At 50.0% G+C, this 5367-nt stretch overlaps 1 protein-coding gene across 4 annotated transcripts in view; it reads left to right on the top strand.

The window, feature by feature from the left end:
- The window catches only part of TCF7L2 (transcription factor 7 like 2), a 206921-nt gene that overhangs the window by 62711 nt on the left and 138843 nt on the right, over positions 1 to 5367 (top strand). The window lies entirely within an intron of this gene.

Here is a 5367-nt window from a genome sequence, read left to right as displayed (position 1 = left end):
TTCCATCAGTACTTTTCATCCAGGTTGTCCTCATCCTGTCTTTTAAGAAGACTTGGCGTTCCTGTCCTTACAGCACCCCATTCTGTGATCCAACACTAGCCAAAGACCTTGGCTTTGGAGGGCTTGCTACGTTTCCCTGAGTGGGTTGACACGCTCTTCCGTTTCGTCTTCAGGCTCTGATGGTGATGGTAGTGGTCTCTAGGTGTGACAAGGGTGGGTGTAAGCGTGTGTCTGCCTCCCCTCCCTTTCCTTCTGTCTCATAAATGAACGTGATGCCCATCAAATGACGTGGTGCATTCATGTTCTAGCATGTTCCAGAACTAGCTGGGTACTTGGCGACATCCATACTTCTCTGGGCTGCCTTGGGCCTGCCAGCTCGGCCCTCCTCGGCATGCTGTACCGAGGCTCAAACACCCCAACTCCCTGGACTGTGCCCGGGCTTTTCACAAGAAGCAGTAGTGAGGGAAGGTGGCGACCACAGGTTGATTTTGAAATGAAAGGTTATAAGTGGTTGGTGGTCACTGGTCTGCCTGGATGCCAGAGGCAGGCATTCCTTATGCCTTAGTCACCAGCTCGGGGAGGGGCGGGGGAGGCACCCAGCATCTTCTGGGGACTAGAGATTTGCTACCTTCTTCCCAGATCTCCCAGCAACTCTGGCCCCTGCCTCAGGGACGTGCATGGTTGGGGTAAAGCTGACATTTCCTTGGAATCCAGAGTCCTATGATGGGGTGCTGGCGTGGGTAGGGGGTTTGCGGCTCATTCTTGGGGCTGTCTAAAGACCGAAAGATGGTTAGTCTTACAGAGGACAGATGAGGCTGTCCGTGCCTGGAAAGATGTACAGTCTTCATTTTGTTGTTGCTAACTTTTTGGGTTCTTGGTTTGGTTTTGTATGATTTTCTGTGTATGAAATCCAGGACAGGTAAATCTAGAGAGACGATCATTGGATTAATTACCGAGGAGCATGGTAGGGAGGGTTGGGGAGAAATGAGAAGCCAATAACGACGATGAGTATGAAGAAGAAAATGTTCTAATGGTGGTAATTGCTCAACTCTTCTTACTACGAGTGAACCATTCAAATTGGATGCTGTGTGTTTTATATGCCAATTAAAAAACTATTGGGAAAATGTGTGGCTCTGGAGAAGGGCCAAGCTGGCTCTGCGGTGTCCTACAGGGTTGCTTTGAGATGGAATTGGCTTGATGGCTGTGGGTTCTGCACTCAGGAGCCCTGGTGGCACAATGGTGAAGCACTTGGCTGTTAACCTAAAGGCTGGTTGTTTGAACCCACCGTGGGAGAAAAGAAGGGACGGTGCTCTTGTTAAGATGACAGCCTATGGGGCGGGGTCCACTGTGTCCTGCAGGGCCGCTGAGAGTCGGAACCCACTGAAGGATCTGATGGTTTTGGATGGCCAGTCGAGATGCTGCATGCTGGGGCTGGTTTCCCATGAGCCCCCTTTGTAGGGGCTACACCTTTAGCACGTGCCCCACCCCACCCCCAGGTCGTCTACGCCTCTTCCCTGGAGGTTTCTCTCTTGCTCTTTGCTTGGACCAGTCCTGCCCTCGCAGCTCCATCTCATTTGAGAGTTCACCTGTTGAGTGAACTTTGAAAAGGTGAAAGGCTGTAGATTTGGAGTCCCTAGTAACTCTCAGGTTTAGGGTGCAACATGACGTGTCTTTTCTCTGCTGCAGTTTCTTCACGTTTAAAATGAGTTTGGGTATTAAAAAAACCGAAAAATGTAAGAGAACATGGGTTTGGAGACAGTGTGCTGTAGCTTCCCTAAAAGGAGCGGGGAGTGGCCATCTATTTGGGATCTGAAAGTTTTTGAGGAAGTCTGATTGAATTTGCATGCAGATGGCACTTTACGATGACTGGAACCCTGGGACAGAGTGGTTATGTTCTCAGCCGTTACCCGAAAGGTTGGAGGTTCAAACCCACCAGTCGCTCCCGGAGAGCTCTGCTTCCATCACGATTTCTGCCTAGAAACACCTGAGAGCAGTTGTCCTGCCCTACAGGATCGCTGTGAGTCACCATCAAGGGTAACAGGTTCACACGGATTGTTTATGCCAATCGGTGACTGATCACCAGAGTCACCGGGTGGGTTAAAGGGAATGAGAGGCCCCTGGGCCCCATCCCAGGTGTTTTGCCTTGGAATTTCTGAGTGGGCCAGGAGTGACATGCCAGCCAGTTTAGGGCCAGGTCACCCCCATTCATCCAACCTTGGTTTTTATTTCTTCTTAATCCCTTTGTGCCAGCCCCCGTGCCATGAGCCTATTGGCCTATTGATTGTTTCAGAGAGAGCTTTGTAGGCCGGAGAGCATCCAGTACACCTCAGACACTCCCCCCCCCCCCACCTCTCCCCCACCGGGGGAAATGCTCTGGAAGTGCCGTGGGAATCCAGCCACCCCCTTGCCCCTTGCCCCTTGCCCCTTGCCCCAGCTTCTTGTTGCAGACGTAGGTCCAGAGGTTGTCCACTGAAGAGGCAAAGGGATTTTTCCAGTGGGCGTCAGAGCTGGTTCTGAAAAGTACGTTTCCAGACTTTTCCTGCCCTGTCCCCATACTGCTGCCAGGAGCCCCAGTCAGAGCTTTAAGGTGGCCTGTGTGGGGAGAGTGGATGGATGGCATGGGTCCACCCTGTGCGGCCGCGTGGGTGTGAGAGGAAGGGCCCCGGAGAGGTTCTCTCCAGGCTGTGCGTGGGGAGCTGCTGGGTCACGGCTTCTCTGTAACACCTCTGACCTGGCAATGCAGGGATAGCTGAGGGGGTGTGCCGCGGAGTGGCTGGCTGATGGGGTTAAAGAACACAGTGGAACCCAAGCTCTGGTGATTGGATTCTCATTATTTGCCTGTTTTTTATTTGTTTCTCTTTTACTACCAGTGGCCTCAGAAGACGGCTCTTGTTGGAGGAAAATGACTTCATGCTTACCTGTTTGATTTAGGAGGGGGAGAGATGGTAGATGGTGAAGGATGGTATATGACCTAGGGGTACATTGGAAGACATTCCTTTTACCATAAGGTGACCAATGTCCCACTTTTGGCAGGAGAGTCCCGATTTTTAACAATTTTTTTTAAAACACTGCGTCCCGCGGTGTTTTAAAAAAGTCCCGATTTTTGGAAAGAATGCACGACAAGCTAGGTAGGGTACATGGTTTTCGGCTGCCATGTGGCTATTTCGCCAGGATATGAGTTTTATCAATGGTGTCCCGCTTTTGTCCCGCTTTACCAATGTTAAAATCAGGTCACCTTACTTTACCATACTCTTTGAGACACCAGCCCCTGGTGGGCTTCCAGGCAGGGATGTCTAACCGTTGATGGAGAAATATAGGGAAGAGAGGTGGGGGGTGGTGATGAGTGAGTTAGGCTGTTGGATTGGCGGCATCATGATAATCAGAAGACCTGTGAACTTGACTATGGTCCGTCCCTGTCTGTGCTCTTGAGTTTAATATCTTCCTTGGGAACATGTTCATAACCTTCTGTTTCATAGGATAGGAACCATGGTGGTGCAGTGGCTATAAGTTGGACGGAAAACTGCAAGGCTACCAGTTCAAAACCACCAGCTGCTCTGAGGGAGAAATATGAGGCCTTCTACTCCCGTCAAGAGTTACTGTCGTCACAGAAATTCATTGGGTCAGTTCTACCCTGACCTCTAGGGTCATTGTGAGTCAGAATCCACTCAATGGCAGTGAGTTTGGTTTGGTTTATGTCATCGGGTTACTGTGAAGTTAGTTATGGACTCTGAACACCCATCGGGTAAATCCTGGCTCATGGTGACTTGTGTCAGTGCAGAACTGGCCCCCAGAGAGTCTTCAATGGATGCTTTTTACACAAGGAGGTCACCGAGTCTTTCTTCTGAGGGGCTTCTGGGTGGGCTACAACCTTCAACCTGTGGATTAGTAGTTGAGCGAGTAGTGTACCCCCCCAGCTACTTCATGGATTCTTAGGGGACGGGTGCTACCACTAGAGCCCTTTAGAATGTTGGGATCTGGATGGAAAGAGTTGACTCTAGAGACGCACGTCAAACTCTCGTGCCAATTAGTCCACGGAACTCGAGAAATTAACCTATTAAATACACTGTGCTTGGGTGTCTCCCCTCCTCTCCCACCCAAGTTCCTTTTAGTTGCGTTTCTACGTTGTTGGGGTTCATTCAAACAAACAAGAGGCACCGTCTTCAGGAATGTTTTCTGTGATGGGGTTCGTCTCCTAGGTTGGAAGCCACCAGCCTCCCGAAGGCTGCCAGCCGACAGGGATGCAGCCAGGAATCACGCATTCCTGAATTTCTTTTTCAAGGCAGTCCAGCTTTATAGGCAAAATGGATATCCTCTTAGGTTCTCTGTGGACTTCAAACAAAGCAATTCCTAGGAAATACCCTGATCCAGGTTTGAGCAGCCTCCATACCTTCCGTGCTTGCAGGAACATTCACCAGATTTTGCAACAGAGAAGTGGCTTCTGAAATGGTCTGAGTGTAGGTATATTTGATCAACGCTAGCCATTGGAAATAGGAGACTCGGTGATGTGGTTGGTAATGCGCCGGGCTTCTACGGCAAGGTCAGCAGTATGAACCCACCGGCTTTCCGTGGGAGAAAGAGGAGACTTTCTCTTCCCATGAAGATTTACAGCTCCGGACTTCCTTTCTAGGGTCCCTGTGAGCCAGAATGGACTTCATGGCAGTAGGGTTGGGTTTTTGGTTTGGGAACTGTTGGAAAACTCTTGGTTTTGTTATGGTTTAGTAGCACATTGCTACAGTGTCTTCTACTTTAACCGTGTTAGATAAATTTAGCTTATCTCCAGGGGTAAAATGACTTGTTCTTAAAAGATAGGCTGAATTCTTCATCTTCTTTCTGAGTCAAGAAGTAGATTCAGAAAGAGATGGTCCAGCCTGCTTTCTCACAGGTGTGTGCACACATGCACACGCCCATGCTGGCATATGTAAGTTTCTCAGAAAGATGAGCTCTTCGGGGAAACGTGCGTCTAGCACAGGGTTTGCTATGGTGCCTATTTTCTGGTATTTCTCACCTGCGATCAGTCTGGGTGGCCTCTCCTTGTGTGTTCTGTGATGTGAATGTGGTCGTCGTGGTCTGTCACCATGGTCAGAGTTGTGTCGAGGGTGCCTGGGAGGGTGGCAACTAATGCCCTGAAGGGGAGGAAGAGTAGATGATGCTTCATGTGCCAGGCCCTCGGGCTTGGGGTTAAAGCAGAAGAGCGCCATTCTGTTTTCTAAGAAGCGTGACCCATGCAGCTTCCCAGCATGTGTGAATTAGGAAGAGAGAGCAGTGGCACTGGATCCTGAGGGAGATGCCAGCCTGTTTGGATTCGTGTCAAATGAGTTTTCCTACTCAAATAACTTGAGTCTGAAAGGGGTCGAAAGCGTGTTTTCT

This window comes from Echinops telfairi, unplaced genomic scaffold (genome assembly GCF_000313985.2).
Source record: "Echinops telfairi isolate 266 unplaced genomic scaffold, ASM31398v2 ScPeMD7_70;HRSCAF=299, whole genome shotgun sequence".
Classification (NCBI taxonomy): domain Eukaryota; kingdom Metazoa; phylum Chordata; class Mammalia; order Afrosoricida; family Tenrecidae; genus Echinops; species Echinops telfairi.
The sequence above is the reverse complement of the archived record's forward strand: the minus strand, read 5'-3'. Positions and strand labels throughout refer to the sequence as shown.